At 40.8% G+C, this 17009-nt stretch overlaps 2 long non-coding RNA genes across 2 annotated transcripts; both read right to left on the bottom strand.

Annotated features, from left to right (window-relative positions):
* Positions 1-3696: 3696 nt before the first annotated feature.
* Positions 3697-6661, bottom strand: LOC126927477 (uncharacterized). Its single transcript, XR_007715520.1, has 2 exons — positions 6578-6661; positions 3697-3862 (listed from the first exon to the last, which is right to left on the bottom strand). It is a non-coding gene; the product is annotated as an uncharacterized LOC126927477 (long non-coding RNA).
* Positions 6662-8569: 1908 nt separating this feature from the next.
* On the bottom strand, positions 8570-9337 carry LOC126927466 (uncharacterized). The gene is made up of 2 exons (XR_007715509.1): positions 9122-9337; positions 8570-9057 (listed from the first exon to the last, which is right to left on the bottom strand). It is a non-coding gene; the product is annotated as an uncharacterized LOC126927466 (long non-coding RNA).
* Between the last annotated feature and the right edge of the window lie 7672 nt (positions 9338-17009).

The raw sequence follows: 17009 nt of genomic DNA on the forward strand, positions 1-17009 counted from the left end.
TGTATTCCTTGTCGGCTGTGGTAGTAGTGGTTTGTGGATCCTCCTCCGTATGACTTTTGAGGTTGCTGTTGTTGATAATGTGTGGTTGCAGAGGTGGTTGGAGAATTCTTCAGCTTGTTCTTCGTTGCTTCTTGCCCATGTGTTATCTGCTTTTCTGATTGCCGGGACGGGTATTATTGGCTTCCTTATTTTTTTCGTGGCTTTCCATAGTGAATAGTTGGTGTTCTCGTGTGTGGAGAGTGTCCCTATGAACTTTGCGAATTCGTTATCGTTGTGCTCCTTTATTTTGTTTTTTATTTCCTTTGCAAGTTTGTTTAAGTGTTTTTTGTTTTCTCGGGTTCTGTATTTTTGCCATTTTGCTTTTGCTTTTCTTTTTTCTTTGATTTTGTCGAGTATTTCTTGCGGGATTGTTATTGTTTGTCTGCTGGTTGGTTCGGGAGTAGTGGTTGTCCTTGCTGCTTCCTGAATAGTTGCTGTCAATGTTGCTACTGTCTGTTCTATGTGTTCAGGAGTTTTTAACGGGATGTTGCAGTTTATTTTGCTTTCTATTATTTCTTTGAAAGTTTGCCATTTGGTGGTTTTATTGCATAGTGTTTCTGGTTTGCTATAGTGAATTGGTTTGTTTCTGTATTCAATTATTATGGGTGTATGATCGGAGCTGAGCTCGAGGTTGGGTGTTATTTTTAGTTTATTTGTGTTTAGTCCCCTTGTAACTGCAAAGTCCAGAAGATCTGGTTTTTTGTTCAGGTCAGTCGGCCAATGTGTCGGTGTTCCTGTGGATAATATATTGAGGTTATTATTTCTAATGTATTTTTCCAGTGTTCTACCTCGAAGTGTAATGTTTCTTGACCCCCAAAGCGTGTGCTTTGAGTTGTAGTCTCCCGCTGCGATGTACTTGTCCCCTAGGTCCTGGAAGTATTCTTCCCACATTTGTGTTGTTATTTTGTGTCGCGGAGGCACATATACTGCTGACAACTGGAAGTAGTTGCTGCTAGTTTGAACTGTAACAGTGGTTGCTTGTAAATATTCTTTGCTAACTTGGCTGTGTAGATAATGTTTGATATCGTTTCTGACTATCACTGCTGTCCCTCCGTGAGCTTTTCCTGAGGGGTGTTTGGTATCATATACGGTGTAGTATGGTATTTTCAAATAGCTTTTTGTAGTGAAGTGTGTTTCTGAGACAAGTAGTATGTCTATATTATTATTGTATATGAATGTTTTAGTTTCGAGGGCCCATTGTTGTAGGCCGTTTGAGTTCCAGGCTGCTATTTTTAGAGTGTCCGTTTTTATTTTTTGCTTAGCACGTTTGTAATTAGTTGTAGCATGACTGTGATTTGTTGGGTTTGCTGTTTGAGTACTGCGTTTTGTTCGCTTATCATTCTGGTTAGCATTTCGGTGTTCTTTATAGATTGTTTGAGCAGTTCTTTGATTTCTGCAGTGTCATTGTTACTATTGCTGTGGTATTGGTTGTGTGTATGTGTCGATTGGCTGGTTACTTGAGCGTAGCTTAGACCACCAATGGTGTTGGTGCTGATGGGTTTGGTGTTTGTTGCTTGCTCTGTATTTGGTATTATTTCAGGATTTGTGCTGTCCTGTTGGGCTTGTGTGTTAGTGATTGTCCTGCTTCGTAGGGGCGGGAACAGTTTACGTTGTAGTTGTTTTCTTACTTCACATCCTTTATAGCTGGCTGGGTGGTTTCCGTTACAGTTGAAGCATTTAACTTTTTCTATTTTTCCTGAATATGGGCAGTGTACAGTTAAGTGATTTTTTGCGCACTTGACGCAAGCTGGGCTTCTGTTGCAATAGTTTTTAGTGTGTCCGTATTGTTGACACCGCATGCATTGAGGTATATCTTTTTTGTGTCGTGGTGGTTCGACTATTACTATTGTGTTTAGTATTTGTTTGATATCATATATTTCCTTGTTATTGATTCTGGGTTCAAGTTCTATTAAGAATAGTGGTAGTGGTTGCTTTGTGTCGAATCTTGTTATATTGTTTATTGTTCTTGTTTGATGTTCAATTTTAGCTAACTCATCGCTTAGTTTATGTATGTTGGTTTTAGGATGCAATCCTCTTATGACAATTTTATAGCTCCTTTCAGTTTTAAGCTGATATGTGTGGTAGATAGCATTTTTTTCTTTTAATGCTTTTATAACTTTCCTAAATGTTTCTGGTGTGTTTGTTTGTATTTTCACTTGATCCAATTTTGTTTGCTTTATTGTGTAGTTGTTTTTCTCATCTAGATTATTTAGTAGATCGATGAGCGGGTCTATTATTTGGGCCTCTACAAAGATTGGTGGTGGTTTTGTAATATGATTTGTTTGGATAGTGGTTTTATTTACGGGGTCAGCGTCTATTTCTTCCGTTAGTGAGTTGAAGGAGTTACTTAATGGTAATTCTTGCAGCCATCGCTGCTTTTCTGTAACTGGGTTTTCTATGGCACTTATGTCTGTGGTTGTTTTGCGTTTTTTGCTAGCCTTCGCTGGCTTCCAGCTTTCGTCCTGGTAGTATCTTTCATGTTCTGAATTGCTATCTTCCTGTCCCCGATGCTCTTTTGTTTCTTCAGTCTCAATGTTAATTTGTTTGGTTTTTATATAATATGTTTCACCTTTTGTTGCTATGTTTATAGTTGGTATCTGCATTGTTATTTTATTTCCTCCTCACTATCACTTTGCAGCACTATTACTTTGAAGCACTTTTTCACTATTCACTTATACCTGGAGAGGAAGACCGTCTAGACATGTCCGTCCTCCTCGGCTGTCCGAGCAGGAGTGATTAGGGAAATTATGAAAATCTTCAATGTAAATCTAGACGATAACCCTGTAAAAATTTATGAGGATAACTCTGGAGTGATAAGTATAGCAAAGCACGGGAATTTTACAAAAAATTCTAAACACATTGAAGTTCATTACCACTATGTTCACGAGTGCTTAAAAGAGAACAAGATAAACATACTTAAAGTAAGTACAGACGAAAATTTTTTTTTTTTTTTTTTATTTATTAGAATATTTACAATCAATTCTCGTTGAGAATTTTCAGTAACTTAATTTGGCGTGATACAATGACATGGATTATAATTGCTTTATATTGTTGATTCTAGTAGGACTAGGGGTTTAATCTAGTGGGTATTTTCTTTTTAGTCTGCGGATCTGGTCCGTCGTGTCCAGTAGCTGGGTGACTAGTGGGTTGTGGTGGTTGTTGACTCTTGTGCTATATCTGCTTCTGGACTTGTGTATTTCATCTTTGACTGTAGGTATCTTGAGGTCTCGGTGGATTGTTTCGTTGGTAACATACCAGGGTGCATTTAATAGGGATCTTAGCGTTTTCGATTGGAAGCGTTGGAGTATTTCAATGTTGGAGTTACTTGCTGTTCCCCATAGTTGGATTCCGTAGGTCCAGACAGGTTTTATTACGGCCTTGTAGAGGGTTATTTTGTTCTGTATGTTTAGTTTGGAGCGTCGGCCCGTGAGCCAATAGAATTTTCTTAGTTTTTCCTTTAGTTGCTTTGTTTTTTCCGAGATATGTTTTTTCCAAGTTAGCCTCCTGTCCAGGGTCATGCCCAGGTATCTTACGGAGTCCTTGCTTGGGATTATTGTGTTGTTAATGGTGATCTGGGGGCAGGTTTGTTTTCGGAGCGTGAAGGTTACATGGGAGGATTTTTTTTCGTTTATTTTAAAACCCCATTTTTGGAACCACTTTTCCATGGAGTCGAGACTTCGCTGGAGAGTGGATGAGGCAATTGCCGGGTCTGCGTGGGTAGCTAATAGTGCTGTGTCGTCGGCAAATGTTGCTATTGTTACCTCGTTTGATATGGGTAAGTCGGCAATGTAGATGGAGAATAGTAGGGGTCCGAGGACACTACCTTGCGGTATGCCGGATTCTATTTGGAATGTTGCGGAAGTGGCGCCTAGACATTTAACTATGAATTGTCTGTTGGTAAGGTAGGATTTTAAGATGGAGTAGTACGGGTGGGGTAGGATTTTTTTAAGCTTGTAGAGTAGCCCTTCATGCCATACTTTATCGAATGCTTGTTGGATGTCTAGGAATACGGCTGAGCAGTATTTTTTCTTTTCAAGGGTCTGGCTGATCATGTGGGTTATGCGGTGGATTTGCTCTACTGTTGAGTGTTGTTTTCGGAAGCCGAATTGGTGATCTGGGAGAGTTTTCAATTCTTCTAGGAGTGGAAGGAGACGATTCGTGAGCATCCTCTCGAATAGTTTAGAAAGGGTAGGTAAGAGACTGATTGGGCGATAGGAGCTGGCTTCATATATTGGTTTACCTGGTTTGGGGATGAGAGTGATTAGTGAGATTTTCCACGCCTTAGGAAAGTGTTCAAGGCGGAGGATGGCGTTAAAGATTGATGCGATGAGTGCGATCCCTTTTATGGGGAGTTCCTTGATTGCTTTATTTCCTATTAGGTCGTGACCTGCTGCTTTCTTGGGGTTTAGGCGACTGATTGCTTCTATGATCTCTGCAGAAGTGAAGGGTTGGATAGGAGGGGACATTTGGAAGGGAGTGTGCAGGTATTCGGTAACGTCTGCTGCAGCTATGGAGGAATGGGGTTGGAATACTTCAGTCAAGTGTTTAGCAAATAGGTTGGCTTTTTCTATAGGGCTACGCGCCCATCCACCCTGCGGGCGGCGGATTGGAGGTATTATTTGTGGGGGGCGCGTGAGTTTCCTGGAGGCTTTCCATAGTGAGTAGTTTGAGTCGGCTGTGGGGGACAGGCTGGCGAGATATTTGTGAAAACGGTCGTTATTGTAGTTCTTTATGGTTTTGGATAGTTTTCTAGTTGCGTTTAGTTTGCGTTTGTCCTCCGGTGTTCTGTGGGACAGACGAAAATACTGCGGTTATTTTTACGAAGGCACTGTGTAGAGAGAAATTCGAAAGGTTTAGGTCATGGATGAATGTAAACTAAGAGAAATGTAAATAAATAAGTGTTAAAGTTTCTGTTACGTAATTCGTCAAAGCATGTAAATACGATTAAGTGTACAGTATAAATGTAAGGAGGCGTGTTGGGAATATGATACATTTACACTGTACATGTGAATATGTGTGTAAGCGTCAGAGGACGTCCGGGTCTTGGTTGAGACAAAAGACAAGAGCCAGTCGTTAGAAGTATCTGGAAGAGTCGGTTGAAAACAAGCGTGCGTGCGAGTAGAATTTTGAGGTCTTAAGAGTATAAGATATATGTATAACAGTTGTGTGCTAAATAAAGGGAATTATTTGTATTTCCGAATCCATTCTATATCTTTTCAAGTATAAACGAGACAAGCCCACAAGTAACAAATATAGCGGCACGAGTCAAACAAAACACCAACCCAACGATAGACTCACCCCAAATAAGCATAATAAATGTCATTGAAGACTTCAAAAAAAGCATTCTAAAAGCTCTAAGCGACCAACAAACACAACTAAACGAAATAAAAAAAGCATAAAATACGCATGAAGAAAGAATCGACTCCATCTTCAACATCATCGAAAATATAGACGAAGATTAGCCAAAACCCACCCGTCCACCAATTACAGCAAAAAACAAATCAGATAAAAGTTAAACATCTGAAAATCATCTCAATAAACGCCAACTCACTAATCTCAAACCAAAAAAGATACAGCATGCTAACCCTAATTAAGAAAGAAACCTCCGACATAGTATTTATCTCAGAAATCAAACTGAACTATAGACATAAAGTTTTTTTTTTTTCTTTTTATTTATTAGAATATTTACAATCAATTCTCGTTGAGAATTTTCAGTAACATAATTTGGCGTGATACAATGACATGGATTATAATAGCTTTATATTGTTGATTCTAGTAGGACTAAGGATTTAATCTAGTGGGTATTTTCTTTTTAGTCTGCGGATCTGGTCCGTCGTGTCCAGTAGTTGGGTGACTAGTGGGTTGTGGTGGTTGTTGACTCTTGTGTTATATCTGCTTCTGGACTTGTGTATTTCATCTTTGACTGTAGGTATCTTGAGGTCTCGGTGGATTGTTTCGCTGGTAACATACCAGGGTGCATTTAATAGGGATCTTAGCGTTTTCGATTGGAAGCGTTGGAGTATTTCAATGTTGGAGTTACTTGCTGTTCCCCATAGTTGGATTCCGTAGGTCCAGACAGGTTTTATTACGGCCTTGTAGAGGGTTATTTTGTTCTGTATGTTTAGTTTGGAGCGTCGGCCCGTGAGCCAATAGAATTTTCTTAGTTTTTCCTTTAGTTGCTTTGTTTTTTCCGAGATATGTTTTTTCCAAGTTAGCCTCCTGTCCAGGGTCATGCCCAGGTATCTAACGGAGTCCTTGCTTGGGATTATTGTGTTGTTAATGGTGACCTGGGGGCAGGTTTGTTTTCGGAGCGTGAAGGTTACATGGGAGGATTTTTTTTCGTTTATTTTAAAACCCCATTTTTGGAACCACTTTTCCATGGAGTCGAGACTTCGCTGGAGAGTGGATGAGGCAATTTCCGGGTCTGCGTGGGTAGCTAATAGTGCTGTGTCGTCGGCAAATGTTGCTATTGTTACCTCGTTTGACATAGATAAGTCGGCAGTGTAGATGGAGAATAGTAGGGGTCCGAGGATACTACCTTGCGGTATGTCGGATTCTATTGGGAATGTTGCGGAAGTGGCGCCTAGACATTTAACTATGAATTGTCTCTTGGTAAGGTAGGATTTTAAGATGGAGTAGTATGGGTGGGGTAGGATTTTTTTAAGCTTGTAGAGTAGCCCTTCATGCCATACTTTATCGAATGCCGGTTGGATGTCTAGGAATACGGCTGAACAGTATTTTTTCTTTTCAAGGGTTTGGCTGATCATCTGGGTTATGCGGTGGATTTGCTCTACAGTTGAGTGTTGTTTTCGGAAGCCGAATTGGTGATCTGGGAGAGTTTTCAATTCTTCTAGGAGTGGAAGGAGACGATTCGTGAGCATCCTCTCGAATAGTTTAGACAGGGTAGGTAAGAGACTGATTGGGCGATAGGAGCTGGCTTCATATATTGGTTTACCGGGTTTAGGGATGAGGGTGATCAGTGAGATTTTCCAAGCCTTGGGAAAGTGTTGAAGGCGGAGGATAGCGTTAAAGATTGATGCGATGAGTGCAATCCCTTTTATCGGAAGTTCCTTGATTGCTTTATTTCCTATTAGGTCGTGACCTGCTGCTTTCTTGGGGTTTAGGCGACTGATTGCTTCTATGATCTCTAAAGAAGTGAAGGGTTCAATAGGAGGGGACATTTGGAAGGGAGTGTGCAGATATTCGGTAACGTCCGCTGCAGCTATGGAGGAATGGAGTTGGAATACTTCAGTCAAGTGTTTGGCAAATAGGTTGGCTTTTTCTATAGGGCTACGCGCCCATCCACCCTGCGGACGGCGGATTGGAGGTATTATTTGTGGGAGGCGCGTGAGTTTCCTGGAGGCCTTCCATAGTGAGTAGTTGGAGTCGGCTGTGGGGGACAAGCTGGCGAGATATTTGTGAAAACGGTCATTATTGTAGTTTTTTATAGTTTAGGATAGTTTTCTAGTTGCGTTGTTTAGTTTGCGTTTGTCCTCCGGTGTTCTATGGGTCTGCCATATGCTTCTTAGTCTACGTTTTTCTGCTATTTTTTTTAATATGTACTGGGGGTATTCGTGATTGCTGATGGACGTTTTTGCCGGTGTGGAGAAGCGGATAGCGTTTGTTATGCTCGTGTTTAGGTATTCCGTGGCTGCTTCGATGTCTTCATTGGTTTTTAGTGAAGTTGAGGCTGAAGTTGTGTGTGTAAAGACTTCTCTAAAGAGCTGCCAGTTGGTGTGTTGGTTATGTATGGAGCCATTACGTGTATTCTCGATGATAGTTGAACTGACTGTTACTATCACGGGGGAATGATCAGAGGAGAGATCAACCGAGGAATTGATTTGGACGTGTCTTGACGAGATATTTTTAGTTATGAGGAAATCAAGGAGATCGGGTATTTTGTTTGTGTCGGTGGGCCAGTGTGTGGGTTCGTATGTGGTAAGGTAGTTGAGCTTGTTGGTTATTATGCTGTTGAGGAGGTTTTTGCCTCTTACTGTAACCAGTCTGCTGCCCCATTGGGTGTGTTTGGCGTTGTAGTCTCCTCCAGCTATGAATCTATTGCCCAGGGTGTCCAGGATGTCGTCAAAGTCTTCTTTGGCGATGGAGTGTCTGGGAGGGCAGTATACAGCTGAAGTGGTGATTGTACCATGACAGTCTTCTATTGCTACGTTTGTTGCTTGGAGGTAGTCTTTCTGGAATGGTGGAAGTTCGTAGTGCTTAATGTTTGATTTGATTATGATTCCGGTGCCGCCGTGGGCCTTTCCGCTGGGGTGTTGGGTATGGTAGAACTTGTATCCGTTTATGTTCAGGTAGTTTTTATCGGTGAAATGGGTTTCGGATATGAGCATCACATCGATTTGCTGTTGTTTTAAGAATAGTTCTAGTTCAAATTTGTGCTGAGCTAGACCGTTGGCGTTCCGCAAAGCTATTCGCATTGGTTTTATTTTGCTTCTGTGCGTATGAATTTGTCCATGAAGAGTGTGAGTAGTGACAGCAAGTTGTTAATTTGCTCTGTTTGCTTCTCGATAAGTTTTTCGAGTCTGGTGAAGTTGTCTGTGTTTTGTGGGGTGGGAATTCTATTTTCTGTGTGTACACTGTGGGTTTTCGAGTTGTTTACGTTTCCTTGTGTTGCCTGCGCGTAGGATACTGATGGTGAGGTGAGTTTTTGGGGTCTAGGTTCTTGTATGGTTATGTCCTTGGGTCTCAGTTTTGGATACTTAATATTATGTAGTGTTTTATATGCTGAGCATCCTTTGTAGTTCGTAGGATGCTCTCCTTGACAGTGGATGCACTTAGCGGGGGTTTCGGGGGATTTAGTGTATTGGTTAGTGGGGTGATTACCTGCACATTTTACGCACCGGAAGTTATGGTTGCAGTATTTCTGCGTGTGGTCGTACCTTTGGCACCTTTTACATTGTACTATTTCTTTCTCTACAAGAGGTGGTTCGAACTTAACTATGGAGTTTATCAGCCGGTTGACGTTGTAGATTTCTTTGTTGTTCCCTTTTTGTTTTAAATCTATGAAGAATAGTAATAGTGGGTTTTTTGAGATTCTATGTTTAATGTTGCTTATGTTTGTTACCTCATGGCCAAGATTTTGAAGTTCGTACTTTAGTTCATCTAGGTCGACTGAGTGGTGGATGTTGCGTAGCACCACACGAAAAGGTCTTTCTTGTTTGAGCTGATATGTATGGAATTTAGCGTTTAACGTTTTTAGCAACTTAGTTAACTTTCTACAGGCGTCTGGGTGGGTCGGCAGAATTTTCACGTGGTTGTTGTTAATTTTTAACTTGTAGTCCTCTTTTCTGATGTCTTTTTCAATGGTCCTTATCATTGACTGTATGTCGATTACGTCGTCAATGAATATTGGTGGAGGAGGGGGAATTTTTTGAGTATGGAGATTATTTACCTTTTCGGTTGTATTCATGGAGTCTTCCGTAGACTCCAGTATTGAGAATCTATTGAAGGTGGTCACCTGGCTGGCTGGTGGTTTAGTTTGACTCTTATTCACATTTGTCTTGGTTGGTTCCAGCTTGCGTTTTTTCGAGTGATGGTCGTTTACCAGGATAGATGTGTTGCCCCCTTGCCACGGGGGAGGAAAAACGGCGGAGTTATAATTTAGCTCCGGAGAGCCTGTTTGGAATGATAGAGCCATCATCGAGCTAGTTAATTCAGTGTGGAAGAACTAGACGAGAGGCTGTTAACCCTTAGCTAGGTTTGTTGGATTTGCTTTCGACAGATGGGCGTCACGTGGAGTTTTGTGAACTTCACAGGGCACTGGACACACGTCTCGGCACTCAGCAGCAACTGGATGGTCACGTGCTGTTTTGTGGACTTCGCAGGACACTGGACACACGTTTGCACGCCTCGGCACTCACCAGCAAACTGTTCACGGTAACGCTGTCGAGGAAAACTATGATGGGTGTGCCTAAGGGCACGAAATCATCGGATTCGTGGAAAAAAGCCTTCGTTCGGAAAGTGAGGGAAATTGGCGTTACTGTTAATTGGTCAATTTCCATGTTGGTGGTTAGGGAAGGGTGCTAGCCGCCCTTAAGAGAGAGTTCGAGAAGAGGAAGCGTCGTTCGTGAGAAAAATAGATTTCTCCTATTTTCTCGTAGTTGGAACGAGGACTGTTTGTCGGTTTGAAGGACTTTAGTTAAACAAATCTTAAGATTTATAGCGAATTTATATTTATTTATAGATATCCTCGGGCTAGCTGAACATGTACTGTGGAGACGCGTCGACATCTGGTAATCATCTTACTCAAAAAATAGAGTCTGCGTGTGGCGAGGCACGGGACAGAAATCGTTGAAATGCTTACCATCGTGCCCCGTCCCAAGTATTTCTTTTAAGGAGAGCTATAGAGTTACTTCATGCCTTTGTTAGACAAAACGTTCATCCCTTGACCGCGATTACGTTCGGCGACTGGTTGTCGCCTCGAGCCCGAGCTCACTATCATAAATCTCAAATAAGTACAGTCGGATCGAATGACAACAGTTTCTTAATTCGGCTATGGTGAAATCTAAATTACAGTACTGGGGGTATTCCCAAAGTTCCGAAGGGAAGGTTCCGGTGTTCTTTCATCTCCGACATATATATATATAATTCTATATTATGCCTACTGATTGATATGAATTTCTTTCGGTCTCGAATGCGTTAAAACGGAGCGCAAAGAAGTCGAAATTACTTATTGTAATTGGTAAAACATCGTGAAAGGCAGACAGATACAAGAAAGAAGTTAAACTATAAATTATATTTGCGACATTGTTATGTTTTTGCTTTCTTTAAGCCTTTCATCGAGACAGCCGATCTATAAATATTAATCGACCAATTTCTCTAAGCTTGTAACTTCAAATTAATGTTTATATATATAAAGAGTTACGTATTAATCTATCTAAATATTTAAAAAGATGTTTAATGTTATAAATGATGGATATTAAAGATGTTCAAAAGAATGTAGTCTTCGCGTGTTCTTTATCATATCCCTGATCAAAGACATTCCAATATTATTACAATATCCAATTACATATTGATACACAAGATATACAGATTATTATTTATAACATTTTGGTTTTCTTAATTGAGTTATTCATTTAGTACAAATGATAAGTAATTAGTAATAATTCATAAAAAAACGGTATTGTAGTAGAAATATTATAAGAAAACATATTCTGTTTCAGTGTAGAGTTACTCCTTTTTATAGACAGTGTCGTACAAATCCGTACGTCTTTGAGAAAATGTAAAAACATACGAAGTAATAAGTAATGCTTGCTAATAAATTCAGCAAATACAGAGGGAGCTGGCAAAATCGATGAACCAACGAGACTAAAAGTTAATTACATCATGGATTTCTCGCTTTTAATGTTAAGCTGGAAATTACCGATATCGGTGACCACCATATTTTCCTGAGTTTCCAAATCATAAAGGATTTTCCCCCAGGGATTTGTCAACTGTGTATGTCCCCATGCGACATAACTTGCTGAAGGAACACGAGCCGGTGATATACAGGCGACGTATAATTGATTGTCATTCGCTCTGGAACAGTTCGCTGTTGAGTGTCGAAGCGTGCAGACGTGTCTCTAGTGCCCAGTGAAGTTCGAAAGTAACACGTGTCACCCAACCGTCGAAAGTGAACACAGCGTGCTCTTACCCTCCCAAGTGTTTCCTATCCGCCAGGCAGAAGAAAAGCCTACGCGCCTAACCCCAACCCGAACCTTGCCTCATAGCCTCACGACTAGTTATTCATATTGAAATAGCTAGCTCAATGATGGCCCAGCAAACACGACCAGGCTCGCCTGTGCAAACTCACAACTACCCCGCGCTACTACCCCCCCCCCCCGTGGCAGAAGTGCAGCAGATCCCACCGTGCCAACGACGCCAATAAGGCGAAAAAACGCAAAATTGAACCAAACTCGAACGAACAGCCAACAACACAAATTAACACTCATAATAGGTTCGCAATATTGGAATCCTCAAACGACGCCATGGAAATCGCAGGCCCGCCAACAAACCACCACGCACGGAGAAGGCCCCCTCCCCCACCAATATTTGTTAATGATGTCATTGACACCCAGACTATGATCAAGTCCTTAGAGAGAGATATCTCCAAGGAGGACTACAACCTGAAGATAACCAACAATCGAGTCAAAATCCTGCCGACGAACCCAGAAGCCTACAGGAGGCTTACCAAGATACTTAGGGCCCTGAACGCCAATTTCCACACCTATCAACTCAAAGAAGAAAGACCTTTCCGGGTGGTGCTACGAAACATCCACCACTCTGCAGACATCGACGAGCTAAAAATAGAACTATCGAAACTCGGCCACGAAGTCATCAATGTCAGCAACATAAGGCATAAAGTCTCGAAAAACCCGTTATCCCTATTTTTTATCGGTTTAAAACAGAAACCCAACAATAAGGAATCTACATCAGTCGCCTAATGAACGCTATAGTAAAATTCGAACCACCGCAAATCAAAAAGGAGATAGTGCAATGCAAAAGGTGCCAAAGATACGGGCACACGCAGAAATACTGCAACCATACCTTCCGCTGCGTCAAATGTGCAGGTACACACCCCACCGACCAGTGCAGTAAATCACCGGAAACCCCAGCGAAGTGCATCCACTGTCAAGGTGACCATCCTGCCAACTACAAAGGCTGCTCAGCCTACAAAACACTGTACTCAAACAAGTACCCCAAACTTAGAACAAAAGAGGTAACCTACCAAACACCCAGCGCACCGAAATTCATCTTTACCCCAATCCCCCCAACCAATCAAACACCCAGCCCTACCAAATTCACCACTCCCTCAACCTCCTATGCCCAAGCGGTACAAGGCACTCAAAATATACCAAATAGCCATAGGGATCCTCCTCAAAATAGTGCCCCCAACTCACCTGATACAGACAACGTCTCTAGGCTTGAAAAGCTAATAGAGAAACAATCAGAGCAAATAAACAATTTGCTATCGCTACTAACACTCATTATGGATAAATTAATACGCCCCGGCGCAAAATAAAACCAAGACGCATAGCTCTGTGGAATGCCAACGGTCTAGCGCAACGCAAACTTGAACTAGAACTCTTCCTAAAACACCAGCAAATCGACATAATGCTCATATCTGAAACCCACTTCACCGACAAAAACTACCTGAACATAAACGGATACAAGTTCTACCATACCCAACACACTAGCGGAAAGGCCCACGGCGGCACCGGAATCATAATCAAATCAAACATTAAGCACTACGAACTTCCACCATTCCAGAAAGACTACCTCCAAGCATGGTCTTGAAGACTGTCATGGTACAATCACCACTTCAGCAGTATACTGCCCTCCCAGACACTCCATCGCCAAAGAAGACTTTGACGACTTCCTGGACACCCTGGGCAATAGATTCATAGCTGGAGGAGACTACAACGCCAAACACACCCAATGGGGCAGCAGACTGGTTACAGTAAGAGGCAAAAACCTCCTCAACAGCATAATAACCAACAAGCTCAACTACCTTACCACATACGAACCCACAAACTGGCCCACCGACACAAACAAAATACCCGATCTCCTTGATTTCCTCATAACTAAAAATATCTCGTCAAGACACGTCCAAATCAATTCCTCGGTTGATCTCTCCTCTGATCATTCCCCCGTGATAGTAACAGTCAGTTCAACTATCATCGAGAATACACGTAATGGCTCCATACATAACCAACACACCAACTGGCAGCTCTTTAGAGAAGTCTTTACACACACAACTTCAGCCTCAACTTCACTAAAAACCAATGAAGACATCGAAGCAGCCACGGAATACCTAAACACGAGCATAACAAACGCTATCCGCTTCTCCACACCGGCAAAAACGCCCATCAGCAACCACGAATACCCCCAGTACATATTTAAAAAAATAGCAGAAAAACGTAGACTAAGAAGCATATGGCAGACCCATAGAACACCGGAGGACAAACGCAAACTAAACAACGCAACTAGAAAAATATCCAAAACTATAAAAAACTACAATAATGACCGTTTTCACAAATATCTCGTCAGCTTGTCCCCCACAGCCGACTCCAACTACTCACTATGGAAAGCCTCCAGGAAACTCACGCGCCTCCCACAAATAATACCTCCAATCCGCCGTCCGCAGGGTGGATGGGCGCGTAGCCCTATAGAAAAAGCCAACCTATTTGCCAAACACTTGACTGAAGTATTCCAACCCCATTCCTCCATAGCTGCAGCGGACGTTACCGAATATCTGCACACTCCCTTCCAAATGTCCCCTCCTATTGAACCCTTCACTTCTTCAGAGATCATACAAGCAATCAATCGCCTAAACCCCAAGAAAGCAGCAGGTTACGACCTAATAGGCAATAAAGCAATCAAGGAACTTCCCATAAAAGGGATTGCACTCATCGCATCAATCTTTAACGCTATCCTCCGCATTGAACACTTTCCTCAGGCGTGGAAAATCTCACTGATCACCCTCATCCCTAAACTCGGTAAACCAATATATGAAACCAGCTCCTATCGCCCAATCAGTCTTTTACCTACCTTGTCTAAATTATTCGAGAGGATGCTCACGAATCGTCTCCTTCCACTCCTAGAAGAATTGAAAACACTCCCAGATCACCAATTCGGCTTCCGAAAACAACACTCAACAGTAGAGCAAATCCAGCGCATAACCCACATGATCAGCCAAATCCTTGAAAAGAAAAAATACTGCTCAGCGGTATTCCTAGACATCCAACAGGCATTCGACAAAGTATGGCATCAAGGGCTACTCTACAAGCTCAAAAAGATCCTACCCCATCCATACTACTCCATCTTAAAATCCTACCTAACCAACAGACAATTCATAGTTAAATGTCTAGGCGCCACTTCCGCAACATTCCCAATAGAATCCGGCATACCCCAAGGTAGTGTCCTCGGCCCCCTACTGTTCTCCATCTACACTGCCGACTTACCTATATCAAACGAGGTAACAATAGCAACATTTGCCGACGACACAGCACTATTAGCTACCCACGCAGACCCGGAAATTGCCTCATCCACTCTCCAGCGAAGTCTCGACTCCATGGAAAAGTGGTTCCAAAAATGGGGTTTTAAAATAAACGAAAAAAAATCCTCCCATGTAACCTTCACGCTCCGAAAACAAACCTGCCCCCAGGTCACCATTAACAACACAATAATCCCAAGCAAGGACTCCGTTAGATACCTGGGCATGACCCTGGACAGGAGGCTAACTTGGAAAAAACATATCTCGGAAAAAACAAAGCAACTAAAGGAAAAACTAAGAAAATTCTATTGGCTCACGGGCCGACGCTCCAAACTAAACATACAGAACAAAATAACCCTCTACAAGGCCGTAATAAAACCTGTCTGGACCTACGGAATCCAACTATGGGGAACAGCAAGTAACTCCAACATTGAAATACTCCAACGCTTCCAATCGAAAACGCTAAGATCCCTATCAAATGCACCCTGGTATGTTACCAACGAAACAATCCACCGTGACCTCAAGATACCTACAGTCAAAGATGAAATACACAAGTCCAGAAGCAGATATAACACAAGAGTCAACAACCACCACAACCCACTAGTCACCCAACTACTGGACACGACGGACCAGATCCGCAGACTAAAAAGAAAATACCCTCTAGTTTAAATCCTTAGTTTCTACTAGAACCAACAATATAAAACTATTATGGTCCATGTCATTGTATCACGCCAAATTAAATTAATTACTGAAAATTCTCAACGAGAACTGATTGTAAATATTCTAATAAAAAAAAAAATCTCAAAAAAATTCGATGAAAATTCTCATGAAACATCAATTGAAGCAATTAAACGCAACAGAGAATGGGTATAATCATATAATTCCTCCCCATTTCAAAATTCATTCATATACATCGATTTTTGTTTTCATATTTGTTTTATATGTGAAGAATACGTATTTATTGGCATAAAAGTATTTCTGTTTCAATTCCTGATCATTTTAGATCGAAACTTCCAAATATCGTTGATTAAAAATTTTTTAATTTTTAAAATGAAAGGCACTAATTATAGGACAAAAAGTTGTTTCAATTATTTGAACATTCTGCTTCCTTCCTACAATAACATATTTTATTTTAAATTAAAACAAGAATCAATACTATTGTGTATAAGTTTAATGGAGTGACACAGGTGATTTGTAACTAACACTGTAGCTAACATAGTTTCTGCAATATACCCTTTAATCGAGTAGAAACAAGGGGATTTTAGAAATTTCTATTAACCGACAGTATTGTCAACAAGTTTTAACAATGACTGAAGGTTGCAAAATTAAATATAAAATGATTTATTAATAGCATATGCAGTGTTAAATTTGTAAATAAGCAGTTTATCTTTTAAGGATAACAAAGACACCAGAAAATAAAGATAATATTCTAATTATATTGCAAACTAACGAATAATGTAAAGAATTTATTTTTGTTATCTATATCACAGATTTTAGGTAAAATATTAATTTACTTATTACTAGGAGATTGAATTTGAAATATAATTATAATTTATAAGGGACACCTTTAAACTAGCAGATATTTGGTAGCAGTTCTCTAGCCTTTGTACAATATAACACAGTTCAGTTTAATTGAGTTTAATACCTTTGACCAGCCAGTTTCCAATTTCATTTATGACATAATCTCCTGACAATTTCATACCCTTCTAAAGAAACACGACTTTCTATTATTGTTTTACAATCGCGGAATATGATCAGTGTTTCAATTAAGCTCCACTGTTTTAATTTCCCGTCTACGCACGATGTGGGTACACCGTTTTTTTGTTGTTTTTAGATACAAGTGACGAGAAATTATGAAATGATATTTTAAATTTAAACTGATTTCATTCATTGATTTATTGTAGCGACAATGGTAACTTGTTTAAATAAAGAATTTATAAATAAAATATTTAAGGTCTAAAATAATAAATAAACACAT

This window comes from Bombus affinis, unplaced genomic scaffold (genome assembly GCF_024516045.1).
Source record: "Bombus affinis isolate iyBomAffi1 unplaced genomic scaffold, iyBomAffi1.2 ctg00000119.1, whole genome shotgun sequence".
NCBI classification, from domain to species: domain Eukaryota; kingdom Metazoa; phylum Arthropoda; class Insecta; order Hymenoptera; family Apidae; genus Bombus; species Bombus affinis.